The following is a 14,237-nucleotide window of genomic DNA, read 5'->3' as shown; positions in this document are numbered from 1 at the left end:
CATCCTAAGGGAAATCAGTCCTGAATATTCATTGGAAGGACTGATGCTGAAGCTGAAGCTCCAATACTTTGGCCACCTGATGCAAAGAGCCAACTCATTGGAAAAGACCCTGATGCTGGGAAAAGAAACCTGATTGGGACCCAGTAGACCAGAGGAATGGTTGAAGTCCCTGGGATGTCAATAGGGGTGTGCTGCTATAAGGACAAGTCGGTGGAAATTGGAAAGCTGGCTACCAGGTAAGAGAGCCTGATGCTGGAGTTTAAAGTTTATGGATGGGGTCATTGTGGAGGATGTAGCACCCTAGTTCAGGAAGCTAGTTACTGCGGTGAGGAGGGAGGCTCGGAGCGCCCTGCTCAACACCTCAGGGGCTTCTGATGGAAATCCACAACACCAGGCTCCAGTCACTCACCTCCTCATCATTCTTAGAGAGCGACCTTGCCTCACATGTCAAAGAAAGATGAGGAGGAAACACCCATTTTGCTATCATCAAACCCATAACCTAACTTATGACTTAGCCTGCTCACTCTGCTTTCTCCTCTGTTACAAGGAATGCCCTTTCTCCTCTCCAAGGCCAGCCTCTCCTCGGGGATCCTGTGTTCCCTCCTCTCTCCCTTTCCCAGGACTGTGCTTCTACATGGATTGTTTCCCTCTTACATCAACAGTTTCTATTTACTGTGTTATTCTGATACACACACACACACGCAGACACACATATGTCTTAATATCAACCACTATTTTTGAAGAAGATGCTTTCCTCTATCCCTGTCCCCCTCCAGCACCATATCCCCCCACCCCCTCCACAAGAAACCTCCTAAAAGAGTTGTGACCCTCACTTTCCACTCTTTGACTCCTGCTCCCACCTCCATGCACACCACTTGGGTCTCCATTCCCACCTCACCTCTAACACCACAGTGAGGACCACCAAGGACCTCCACCGCTCCAAAGCCCGTGGCCAGTTCTCTGATCTATTTCCCTGCTCCTCCCCACACCCACCGTCTGGTGCAGAAGCTCCTGGGGAACAGGAATTTTGTCCTGCCCACTGCTGTGACCCGGAGCCTGGACAGGGCAGACTCCCAGCAGGTGACAAAGGTGTGTTCACTGCTGGCTTTCCTGCATCTCTGCCTCCTCAAACAGACACGAGAAATCATGGCACAGGGTAGACCATGTCGTTTCTCCTCCCTCCATGCCTTTATCCTGCTTCTCAGCCTAGAAAAATCCCTGTTTTTCTGGACTCAGGTAGAAATCTAGACACCAGAAAGTTCTGAGTTCAGACAACAGTAGCATTAATGGGGTCATCTTTGCTGAATAGTATTTATGCCATGCCCTTGGCTTTTATCAATGAATTGAAGGAGAAATTTCCATATAAAATCTCCTATTACATTTGATATGCTAGCATTACAGGGGCCATTTTTTCTATTATGGCTCTCAGTGGCATTCATAAAATTCTTACTTGAAACCTTTATTTTAGAACATAGCTTGAAGAAACGCTGATTTTTCCCCTTGATGAACTGGTTTGCTTTTCCCTTTATGATAACAAACATTATGCAATTGCCCATGACTCTGTCTTCTCTTTCACTACCAAAGAGCTCAGAGCACAGTCAGATATCAAAGTCTGCAAAGTATGGTGGAATTAAACTATTTCTTGGGGACCAAATTTATTTTTCCTCTGGTTTGGATTTCTGTATGATATTTACAGTTTCCTTGGTCCTGATCTACCATTTCTGTTTTATCACTGCATTAACCCATTCATTGTTGGTGTCAGCTGGCCCAACCTCTTTCTGGAAGGGGGTGGGGCAGACAGGAAGAATAAAGTGGCACTGTCTCAGTGAGGTCATGTCCCCTGGCTCCAAGCTGATTGACTGTGTCCTTTATGCTTCCAGAAGACTTTGTTCTCATCAAACACAGCTTTCTTCACATTATCAAATACTGTAGTTAAGGATGTGGTGATGGTTCAATTACTGGGTCCACCAAACGATGTGATCTTGGGAAACCACCTCTGTGGTTTAGCTGTGGAATGAGGATATTATTGACACCGTGCAACTCAGATTGGGTCTTGAACCCAGGTGGACTGGTCTCAAGTCTGGCCAAAACCCAGACTGGGACTTGAACTGACAGTGTTGTAACTGAGATCACACCTGGTCTCAGGACTTAGTGAAGCTCAGGTTCTTGATGTCTCATTTCAGAAAGAGCTCAGTTCAGTTCAGTTCAGTCGCTCAGTCGTGTCCGGCTCTTTGCGACCCCATGAATCGCAGCACGCCAGGAGCAGCATCACCAACTCCCGGAGTTCACTCAGACTCACGTCCATCGAGTCAGAAAGAGTTCAGTGAGAGACAAAGGGATAGGTGAGAAGTGGATTTCTTTAGAGGGAAACACACTCCTCAGACAGAGTGTGGGCTGTCGGAAAAGGTGAGAGTGGCCCCAGGGTATGGGGTAGTCAGTTTTTATAGGAGTGGGTAATTTCACAAGCTAATAAGTGGGAGGAATATTTCACAATTTTGGGGAAGGGGTGGGAATTTCCAGGAATTGGGCCACTGCCTGCTTTTTTACCTTTATGGTTGGCCTTGGAACTGTCATGGCACCTCTGGGTGTGTTATTTAGTGTGCTGATGTGCTATAATGAGGCTTCCCAGGGGGCACAGTGGTAAATAATCTGCTGGCCAATGCAGGAGATCCAGGAGACTCGGGTTCGATCCCTGGGTCAGGAAGATCTCCTGGAGGAGGAAATGACATCCCACTCCAGTATTCTTGCCTGGAAAATTCCATGGAGAGAGGAGCCTGGCACACTACAGTCCAGGGGGTCACAAAGAGTCAAACACGACTGAGCACAAACACACTGCATGTATGAGTGTATGTTGAGACTCGAGGTCTAGTGGAAGCCAACTCGTTCCATGTGTCCACTGTCTGGCATTATTCTGTTCTTATCAATTTATGTAATGTCCCTGCACTAGACTATTCTTTTAAAGGATTTCTCCCTGCTCCCTTCCCTCCTGTTTCACTGATGATACCTACCTGGTAGGTGTACTGTACGAATTAAAGGAATGGATATGAAAGGCTTAGAATGGTGTCTGGACTATATGAAGCACTCAGTAAAGTCACTGATTATTTTTACTGTGATTATGTTATAGTTACTTCTGTGTTTGACTCTCCTGATGTGTCCTAAGCTCCTTTAGAGTAGGGACTTTGTCTTATTTATCTGTAATACATACTGTAGTGCCTGGGGCATTCAATAAATATTTGTAGAAATGATTTAGACTGAAATCAGACTCTGATTCAGGACTGTAGAGGATTAGGAGGTGAATTTACAGAGCCACTATGGGAATAGATTTTGGAAGGCTTTAAAAACCAAGTCACATTGAAATCATGCAACACAGAATGGGACTTAAACCCATATGGCCAGGACTCAAACCTGCCCTTCTCCAGGTCAAACCTCAGATTGGGACTCGAACCCCTAATCTTTTAATTAGATTCACTTACTTGGTGTCTGGACTTAGGCTCAGGATATCAGCACAGAAGGAATTCAGCGAGAGGCACAGAGATAGGCAAGAAATAGATTTATTAATATAGAATGCTTGTGAGATAGGCAAGCGGGCAGGTGGGAGGCTCAGTCCTGAGATTAAAGTGGGCTACAATTTTATAATCAAACGAAAGTGGGAAGAAGAAAAGACCACCTTCTTTGAGGAGACACAAGGCTTATATCACCAGTTCCTCCTTCATACCTCGCAGGAGAGTGTCTGACTCGCTGAAGTCAAACTAGGATTATTATAGCACTTACTCAGATCATGGAAGGGTGGTGATATTTTTCTTCCACCTAATGATCTGGGGCATATCTCATGCTTTTATTTATGGTTTTATAGTTACGCAAGCCTGTTTCCTTTCATGATATTCTGATAGCTTTCTTGAACGATCACTAACTGGCAGTGGTCTCCCAAAGTTCCTTGGGTTTCCCTCTCTATCTATAGCCCCCTACAGGGACTTCTACAGGCGCCTGTATGTGTGCTGGTTGTTCAGTCGTGTCTTTTTGCAACCCCCTGGACTGTAGCCCAGCAGGCTGCTCTGTCCGTGGACTTCTCCAGGCAAGAATACTGGAGTGGGTTGCCTTTCCCTTCTCCAGGAGATCTTTCCCACCCAGGGATAGAACCCAGGTCTTCCACACTGCAGGCAGATTCTTTACCTCTGACCCACCAAGGAAGCCCAGATGCCTGTATAACTGTCCTATTCTATCCCTATCAACATTTCCATTTAACCTTTCAGGAAGCAAGATCCACTGATGGTCTTTGAAACCCTGGTAGGAAAACGCAGTTTGCTAATGAAGACTAATCTAACAACGGGTGTGCATATCTGGTTACTCACCGGGTGGGACTGATCACCAGGAAAAAGAGCTACAGTCCTCCTTGTCCACGAGTTCCCCGTGGTGTTTCCGGGGTTCACTTTGGTGTTGCGCTGAACTTATCGGGAAGGCCTTGGCTCTACTGAACTAAGGTGATGCTAATTCTTTCCCAGTGACATCACAGGGCTGCCTCTGGAGACTGGAAGCCGTCAGTCAGGGGCCAGGGCAGTGGACAGGCTTGTGAAGGAGTGCTCCCTCAAATGGACTGCAAGCTGATGAAATCAGACTTAAATCATCTCCTGGGGCAATGCCGAGGCAGAGGAAAGGCAAGGCGGATAGGGGAGGAAGGCTAAAGTCAAGTCACCCAGCCACGGCCGTAGGGCAGGGAGTCGGGGAGGCCTTCTCTTCATCTGAGATGCTTCTGCTTTGGAACTGGTTCCTTGGAGTTACTTCCAGGCCTCTGAGATCTGATTCCTGTGGGCGAGGTGGTGGGGTCGAGGGTTGATGGGGTGGGGGGATACGGACGGGGTGTGCGATGTGCCGAAGGGTGACTAACCGGCTAACGTCCGACTCTGGAGGGCTGGTGATGGAGCGCCCCGGCGGCTTGGGGGAAGAAGGGAAAACCCGAGGCAGAATGAGAAGGTGGGGGTCAGCGCCTCCTCCCCACCCGGTGGTTCTCAGGTGGTCAGGAGGCACCTCGTCTCCTCCCCTCCTCGCCCCCATCCCCTCTCCTCCCCTGTCCCCATTCCCTCCCCCACCCTTCCCCACCCCTTCCCCCACCCTCACCCTACCCCATCCCATCCCTCCCTTCCCCTCCCCCCTCATCACCCTCCATCCCCTCCCCACTCGCCTCCCCCCGCCCCCTCCCCGCCTCTCCCCCGCCCCCATCCTCCGCCCCTCCCCCGCTCCTACCCCATTCCCTCCCTTCCCCTCCCCTCCCCTCCCCCGCACCTCTCCCGGCAGCTCCGGTGTCCTTCTCCGCGCTCCGGCCCTCCGGACGCGGCCACCTCCGAGAGGACGAGCGGCGGGTCCGGCGGCGCGCGCTGGGGCGGGGCTCCGGGCACTACTCCCGGCGAGGCGCCCCTGCGGCGGGTTAGCTTCCGCCGGCCACCGCCCCCCGCGCTGCGGCCGCGGCCGTCACCGTCACCGTCCGCCGTCTCCTTCGCACGGCGCCGCACCACTGCCCGCGGGGCGCGTTCCTAACCTCTTTCCCCTTTTCTCCCGCGGCCCCCAGGCTCTTACCTGCACCCCAACGACTCCTACCCAAATGGAAGTGCCCCCTTCCAGTTCTAGGTCCGCCCCCGCCCCGCCCCGCCGCGTCCTGCTTCCATCGCAGTAAGCAGGGGGACGCTCCAGAGTCACCCCTGCGTGAAATCCGCGGAGATCCCCCCACCGCCACCACCACGTGAGAACACGCAGAGCTGGCGGCGGCGCGGGAGGGGCGCCCACCCTGACCTTAAAGAAGCTTGCATACACGAATCCACATCCTCCCCATGGATCGGGCCTGGTTGCTGGAGGGATTGTGGGTCAGTTCAGTTCAGTTGAGTCACTCAGTCCTGTCTGACTCTTTGTGACCCCATGGACTGCAGCACGCCAGGCCTCCCTGTCCATCACTAACTCCCGGGGTTTACTCAAACTCATGTCCATTGAGTCAGTGATGCCATCCAACCATCTCATCCTCTGTCGTCCCCTTCTCCTCCCGCCTTCAATCTTTCCCAGCATCAGGGTCTTTTCAAATGAGTCAGTTCTTCTCATCAGGTGGCCAAAGAATCGGAGTTTCAGCTTCAGCTTCAGGTTCCAACGAATATTCAGGACTGATTTCCTTTAGGATGGACTGGTTGGATCTCCCTGGAGTCCAAGGGACTCTCAAGAGTCTTCTCCAACACTACAGTTCAAAAGCATCAATTCTGCACTCAGCTTTCCTTATGGCCCAATTATCACATCCATACATGACCGCAGAAAAAACCATAGCTTTGACTAGATGGACCTTTGTGGTCAGAGTTCTATATTCAAATAGTCTGGCCAGGATCCCTTTGTATACTGGCTCCCCCTCTCATCCGCTTCTGCTTCCTCTGACCACAGACAGACACACACAGCTTCCCAAGTGGAAGCTGTCAGTGGAAGTTCTCAGTAAGCACCCCCTGTTCTAAATAAGGGACTTCCCAGGTGGTGCTGGTGGTAAAGAACCCGCTGGCCAGTACAGGAGATACCAGAGACTGGGGTTCCATTCATGGATTGAGAAGATCCCCTGGAGGAAGGCATGGCAACCCACCCAGTGTTCTTGCCTGGAGAATTGCAGGAACAGAGGAGCCTGGAGGGCTATGATCCATAGGGTCACAAAGAGTTGGACACATTGAAGTGACTTATGCATACTGAATTAAGGTTAGCATTTTCCTACGAGAGAAAGCTTCAGGCTGTAGGCTTATGCCCAGGGCTATGTCTCCTGGGCCTTCAGCTCTGTAGTGCACATGGCAGCTGAACTCTCTGATTTTAAAGTTGTGAACACAGCACCCCACGGCCTCTTTAGTTCTGTTGCAGTGCAGACACCCGGAGGTTACAGAAATGTGTCCTGTCCCTAGAGTCGTCATCATCTAACAAACGTCAACTAAAAACCACACCCCAGGCTCCCTGCTACACGAGCGGACAGGACAGGGTGTGGTGGACGTTCTGTGGCCACCAGCTTGGTATGAGTCAGATTCTGCATTCAGCGAGCCCGCCCGTGTCATGTTTGCTGTGGTCTGCTTCTGCGCCCGAGTTCTCCCCCGGGGTGAGATGTGTGGATGTCCCTCTGCAAGCTGGCAGTGAGAGTGAGCATTTGTCCCCATCTGCTCGCTCCAGAGTCGGACACGACTGAAGTGGCTTAGCAGCAGCAGCAGCAGCTCACTCCCTGCGTCTAGTTAACGGCAACTGAATGGTCAGCTGCTGATTCACTGGATGCTGTTTAGTTTGTTCTGTCAGCTGTTTATTCATCTGTAACTTCCTGTTAAGATGCAGGGTGTGCTTTTTAAAGAAGCCTTGCACAGCATAAGTTTTATTTTGGGACTGGATGTGCTAATATATAAAGAGGATCTCTGGGAGTTATTTAGCCCCATGGGCTATTTTCTCTCAGCAGAATTTTGTGGGCACTCCCTGGGTGCCAGGCGTGCTTCAGGACACGGGTGGTGCAGCAGTGAATGAGACTGTCTCAGCTTCCAGAAGCTTGCCGTCCACTCCTGCGAGACGAGCAGAAGTGTGAGTGCAGTGAAGTGTGGTACACGTGCAAGGGGTGTGGGGTGCAGAGCAGGGCTGGAAACTCCCAGGAAGCAAACTGAGGGAGTCCCTGCGGCAGAGGCTCTGGGAGGGAATTTAGCAACATTTCAGCTGTGGGTGATAGTGGTTTGTGTAGTCGCTTAGTCATTTCCAACTCTCGTGACCTCATGGACTGTAGCCCACCAGGCTCCTCTGTCCATGGGATTTCCGAGGCAAGAATACTGCCATGGGTTGCCATTTCCTTCTCCAGGGGACCTTCCCGACACAAGGACTGAACCCCGGGTCTCCTGCATTGCAGGCCGATTCTTTACCGCTGAGCCAGCAGGGAAGCCTGGTGGTCACATGACAAAGATGTCACGTTTGCTGACAATGTGAGGGGAAGAGCTTGAACGTAGGAATGTTAATAGCTATTTAAGAGGCTGTTGCAATGATTTAAGCAAGAGATGATAAGGGCCTAATTGAAGATGCCGTGGAGATCTGAGAATTTCTACAGCAGGAAGGGATGGTGGGAGGTGAGGAAGAGTTTGAGGAGACTTTTGTTTTGGATCCTCAGTCAATGGTGTTGCCATTGAGAAGAATGGAAGAGAACGAGAAGCCGGTGTGCTGAGTGAAGGCAGTGGAGACGGGCTCACTCTCCAACCAGTTGCGATTTGACTAGAAATCCAACTTCATAGTTTGAGAAAGAAGTTTGGGCTGGAAATGCAGATGTGAGCCACATTGAACAATTTGGAGTGTGATTCTAATGAGAACAGCTTGTGTTTTCTGTTTATAGTGCTTGACAAATGACCAGCACTTCAAAAGTATATGGTGTTTATTTTAAAATATAGTTTTGAGGTAAAATGTAAGTGGATTCCAGATCACAGCTTTTTTTCTTTAATAGTGTCAGCTTTTCTGGTAGGGGTTCAGCATATCAGGAGGAGAAGAGGGCAGTACAAACTGGACACAGTCTACAAAATGAACTTCAGGGTGTAAACAATGACATTAAAAGTGGTACTTGCCTTTTCAGGATTGCTAGTTGCTCAGTTGTGCAACCCCATGGGCTGCAGTCTGCCAGGCTTTTCTGTTCATGAATTCTCCAGGCAAGAAGACTGGAGCGGGTTGTGATTCCCTTCTCCAGGGGATCTTCCCGACCCAGGGATCGAATCCAGATCTCCCACATTGCAGTCAGATTCTTTACCATCTGAGCCACCAGGGAAGCCCTTTTAGGATTAGAGAGTTAATCTTCACTCTACAGCATTCCAAGAGCAAGTGCAATATACAGTTTTCCATAGTTCACCAGAGTTTTTTTTTAATTTTCAGGATTAGAGATTTAAAAAACACTCTGATGAACTGTGGGAAACTGTATATTGCACTTGATCTTGGAAAGCTGTAGAGTGAAGGTCTTTCTAAAGGCGTTGTACTAGTTCCTGGGAAGTTGGTAAAAATGTGTCCTTAACCATACAAACTAGAATTTTAAAGCACAACTTGCACTAAAATCGTCCTTTATATCCAGGAATCTAGCTTAACCCTGACCTTAACTCCAACCCTAACCTGTCGCCTTAACCCTAAGCCTAGTTCCAACCCCCAACCTGCGTGTCACACTAACGCTAACTCTGCCATGATTCTGCATATCTGCATTTAAACTGAGTCCTTACCCAAAGCAGAACTTTTACTCTGACACTAACCACACCCCAGTTGTAACCTGAACCCTAAACCCAAATGCAGTGCTAACCCTTAACTCTAACCTAAACCCCATTTCTTGTGACTAACCGTAACCTTTAGGCTAGTCCTGGCCTTTTCAGGGGTGGACCTATTAGGGGAAACTGTGCTTAGGTCTCTAGGTAATCAAAGCTGAGGAATAATTCTCAGACTAAATGAGATTTACAAGCAGATCATCAGTGAACCATCTTTCGTGATTAGGTTCCCTGACCTTTCTGATAAACATATCCACGGTCTGGGTTTGGTTCCTGGATGTCTACAGGACTTCCTTGCTTCTGTTCTCTGATTTCACTAAGTACTTTACTAAATAAGGGTTACTGTGAAAATGCAGTGAAAGTCTCTGAGAGGCAAGATCCAAAATGAGAGTACATTTCCACAGACTCACAAAGGTGGATACTACCCTTGACCCGCGTCTTCTAGGACTCCCCAAAGTGTAAGGCTTTCCTACTCCAAAAGACTGACAGAAGGCTGGGACTCTAAGTCCCATGTGACTCGAATCCAACTGGAACTCGAGGATTAGGCCAGCAGTCTGATAAGGATGTGCTGTGTTGGACTCTGGGGGTTATGGAGGTGAAGCAAGAGACTGCATGGAATTCAGACACTTTACAGCGAAGCTGAGGGAAAGTGATCACCATGCATGAAACAGCGAGAGAGTCTGACGGGACAGGATGTAATCAGTGCTAGTCTGCGTGGTGCAGACCTGGATACCGAACTGGTTCAGAGTATGGATGGTGGTGGTTGTTCAGACGCTAAGTTATGTCCAACTCTTGTGACCCCATGGACTGCAGCATGCCAGGCTTCCTTCCCTGTCCTTCATCATCTCCTGGATTTTGCCCAAGTTCATGTCCATTGCATCCGTGATGCCATCTAACCATCTCATCCTCTGTCACCCTCTTCTTCTGCCTTCAATCTTTCCCAGCATCCAGGTATTTTCCAATGAGTCATCTGTTTGTATCAGGTGGCCAAAGTATTGAAGCTTCCATCTCCCATTTGCATAGCACATAGCTGCTCACTAAACCTTTATGACACACATTCTGTCCTTCTTAGGACTCTGGGAGGTTGACAAAAGGCAGGTATTAGTATAACAATTTACCTTTACATATGCAGAAATGACTCAGAAAAGTTGACTCCCCCTGCCCCAAATCTCCCAGCAAAATTAGCAGAGCAAAGCTTTGAACTTAGGTTGGCCAACTTCAAATCCAATGGGATGCTCACTCTATTTCATGGAGTAAATGAGACCTGGGCTGGGCCTTAGAAGACTGAATAGAGTTTGAAGAGAAGAGGGGAAACAAGAATATTCTGCTTGGGGTACAGAGTACAAGGAGGTGGCAGGAAGCCAGGAGTGGGGTGGGGAGCAGATAAGGAAGTGGGCAGTGAATGAGGAAGACTGGAAGGGCAAGTGGGCTTTGAGAGCTGGGCAGTGTTGCTGTTTCATGTAGGGCTTTACTAAGGAGTCCATGAGGCTTGTGAGTCCATGAGGGTGAGTGGCTTAAAACAAGACCCATCTGGCAGTGGTATGTGTGTTGGGGGGGGTTAGAACAATGGGGTCTAGCGGCAGGAAGCCCATCTAAGGGACTCTGGGGTGTGGCTACAAGGAAGGGGTTGGAACCGGGTGGCAAGTGCTGGTATAGAATGAAAACAAATGGGTTTAACAAAAGACAGTTCAAAAGGACAGATTTACTGTTAGAGCCTGAGATATGGAAAAAGTGGAAAAAAATCAGATTCTGCATTTCAGACAACTAGTTATGTGGCCTCAGGCAAGTGACAGAATCTGTCTGGACCCCTCAGCTGACGTAAGTGTGCAGGCAGCTCTTACCTCACGGGAGACTGAGGATGTATGAACAGGCAAGGACTGGCTTCATGGCTTTTTGTTGTTGCTCTTGTTTTTAATATTTATTTATTTGGCCAGTTTATTTATTTTGCAAGTTGGGGCCCGCAGTATCTTTAGTTGCAGCACCTGGGATCTAGTTCCCTGTCCAGGGATGGAACCTGGGCCCCCTGCTTTGGGTGTGCAGCGTCTTAGCCATTAGACCCCCAGGGAAGTCCCAATTGGTTGTTTTGACGAAGATGAAGAGGGAACAATTTTAAAACATCTAGAAAGACATTCTCAATAAGATCATTTAAAATAATGAAAAACTGGGAATTTTGTAAGTGATTCCCATGGGGCAGAAGTAAATACACTATAGAACTGTGTTGAAATTAAAACCACATTTGAAGAATGTGGGGATGTAAATACTTAAAAATATAAAGGTAGGTGGAGAAAGGAGGACACGACACTCTCCGAATCTTATGAAGAGTAAATACGTGTAGAGAAAAAGGACTGGGAGAACACACTGAGAGTGAGCATCTCTGGTTGATGGGCATGTGCTTGATTTGCATTATCAAGTTTTGTACTTTGGACTTTCTGCAATATCCAAGTTTTGTACAATGAGCCTTATTACTTTTTTTTTCTTTAGAAGGTAGTCTTTTAATTAATTTATTGATTAGGCTGCACCAGGTCTTCGTTGTAGCATGTGGGATCCAGTTCCCTGACCAGGGATCAAACCTGGGCCCCCTGCACTGGGAGTGCAGAGTCTTAGCCACTGGACCACAGGGAAGTCCTCAGTGAGCCTTATCACTTTTATAAAGAGAAAAAATATTTAGGAAAGAAGAACAATAAATGAGTTCAACTACTACTGAAACCATGAAACTCAGACTGGGACTTGAACCCACAGTCTTTTAAGTGAGATCTCACACAACTGGTCTCAGGACTTAATGAGGCTCAGGTCTTTGATGTCTCATCACAGGAAGACCTCAGTGAGACACAAAGTGACAGATAAGATGTGGATTTGTTTAGAGAGAAACACACTCCACAGACAGAGTGTGGACCATCTCAAAAGGTGAGAGGTCTGAAATATGGGGTGAGTAGCTTTTATGGACCGGAGAAGGCAATGGCACCCCACTCCAGTACTCTTGCCTGGAAAATCCCATGGACGGAGGAGCCTGGTGGGCCGCAGTCCATGGGGTCGCTAAGAGTCGGACACGACTGAATGACTTCACTTTCACTTTTCACTTTCATGCATTGGAGAAGGAAATGGCAACCCACTCCAGTGTTCTTGCCTGGAAAATCCCAGGGACGGGGGAGCCTGGTGGGCTGCCGTCTCTGGGGTCGCACAGAGTCGGACACGACTGAAGCGACTTAGCAGCAGCAGCAGCAGCAGCTTTTATGGACAGAGTAATTTCATAGGCTAATGAGCAAGAGGATTATTCCAATGATTTGGGGGAAGGGACAGATTTCTAGGAATTGGGTCACTGCCCGCCTTTTGATCTTTGATGGCTTCGGGACTTCCATGGCACCGCTGGGTGTCACTTAGCTTATGCTAACGTATTGCACTGATGCTAATGTGTGAGGCTCAAGGCCCAGTGGAAGGCAGCTCTTCCGCCATCTTGGGCAGCTCTTCTGCCATCTTGGACCTCCATGGTTCTAGCCCGTTGGGCCATGTCTTATGGCTATGTCATTCTCCTAAAGGTTGCGCCCTGCCCCTTCCCTCCTGCTTCACTACTGTTTGAAATATTTAGGGGTGTTGTCTCCCTTATAACTGCTTCAAAAGAAAATAGCATAGAATAAGTAGAGATGGGGCAAGAAGTGGCATCCTTTTCTATCTGACTTAGAAAATATCAGTGAGTGGAATAAATCCTGGGACATGGCAGAGAGGGAGAGGTGATGTTCATAAGAGAAAGGGAATAGAAGGCTGACGAAGAGAAAATACTGCAGAAACAGAGCAGGGAAATCATGCCTTCACAGAGAGGAAATCAGAGTTCCTCTCTGTGAGGTAGTCTGAACTTTGGAAGCTGTTTACAGCTCAGATAAATACAAAAGCAGATAAGAATGTAGTTAAGTCACAATTGCAAACAATGCTTCATTGTACAGTATTTCATTAGGTTTCAAACCTCCAGGAGACATTTGCCAAAATTCCTCTTGGTTTTCCACCAGGCCTGCAAAATGGTTTCGATGAACAACCTGCATTCAGGCATAAATAAGAACTGACCATCCAGTGACATCATGAAACATTTATGTGTTGAGAATGTTTTATGAATTTTCATGTAACTAAAATACTTCTAGGAAATTAGACCATAAACATGCCCTGAGGAAAATAATAATTGAAAACCAATAGGATAATTATCTTAGAATCTTGATATCGATCCATGAAGATTCCTGGCTTTGTGCTTAGTAAACGGATAATGAGGCTTTGCCATTTGTGGTAAAGAACCTGCCTGCCAATGTAGGAGACAAGAATCAGGTTTGATCCGTGGGTTGGGAAGATTCCTGGAGGAGGACACGGCAACCCACTGCAGTGTTCTTGTCTGGAGAATCCCAAGGACAGAGGAGCCTGGTAGGTTACAGTCCACCAGGTGACAAAGAGTAAGACACGACTGAAGCGACTGAGCACGTGCATGCACACACACAGACACACAGACACACACACACACACAGATAATGTAACATGACAGGGCTACTGACTGGAGGCAACGTGAGGGGTAAAAGGGTCATTGATGCCAAGTCTTCTGCTAAATGTGCCACCTCACATGGCCTTGTACGAGCACTTATATAGAAAACCGCAGGAATCATCTTTAACAGGTGAGTTTCCGACAAGTGGAGCCTTCGTTTGTTCTTATCTTTGAATTTATTTTACATTCACCTGTGTGTTGTTTTCCACCAAAGGCGTGCTACACAAAGTTCAGAGAACGCTCCTCAAATATTTCTTCTCCTGTGTACTATTCCTCTGGCTTTGTCCCCTCAGCATCTGCTGTGGATTTCACTCAACCTTATCACAGGTGACACGCTGGGGTCTGCCTGGTGGAGGGTCAGAGTTCTCTAAACACAAAGTTCCCCAAGCCCCAGGAAATGCCAGGTCTGAAAGGGTCTGGGGAGCCTCTCTGGTTTCCTTTTGGATCAGCTTGTTACTAATTTCCTGGCTGTGCTC

The 14,237-nt window shown here is 48.3% G+C and overlaps 1 protein-coding gene and 1 long non-coding RNA gene across 3 annotated transcripts in view; one reads left to right on the top strand and one right to left on the bottom strand.

Moving 5' to 3' along the window:
• On the bottom strand, positions 1-5,973 carry LOC123328570. Of its 2 annotated transcripts, none has more exons than XR_006543501.2 (3): positions 5,278-5,973; positions 4,883-4,929; positions 1-4,800 (listed from the first exon to the last, which is right to left on the bottom strand). It is a non-coding gene; the product is annotated as an uncharacterized LOC123328570 (long non-coding RNA). The 2 variants fall into 2 exon arrangements; XR_006543508.2 differs by having other exon boundaries at positions 5,569-5,973.
• A 1,518-nt stretch (positions 5,974-7,491) lies between these two features.
• The window catches only part of PSD3 (pleckstrin and Sec7 domain containing 3), a 610,137-nt gene continuing 603,391 nt past the window's right edge, over positions 7,492-14,237 (top strand). Inside the window, exon 1 of the mRNA XM_044925847.2 lies at positions 7,492-7,557. The gene's annotated coding sequence lies outside the window, so the exon portion shown is untranslated. The remainder of the gene's footprint in view (positions 7,558-14,237) is intronic.

The sequence above is a fragment of the Bubalus bubalis genome, chromosome 1 (genome assembly GCF_019923935.1).
Source record: "Bubalus bubalis isolate 160015118507 breed Murrah chromosome 1, NDDB_SH_1, whole genome shotgun sequence".
Classification (NCBI taxonomy): domain Eukaryota; kingdom Metazoa; phylum Chordata; class Mammalia; order Artiodactyla; family Bovidae; genus Bubalus; species Bubalus bubalis.
The sequence above is the reverse complement of the archived record's forward strand: the minus strand, read 5'-3'. Positions and strand labels throughout refer to the sequence as shown.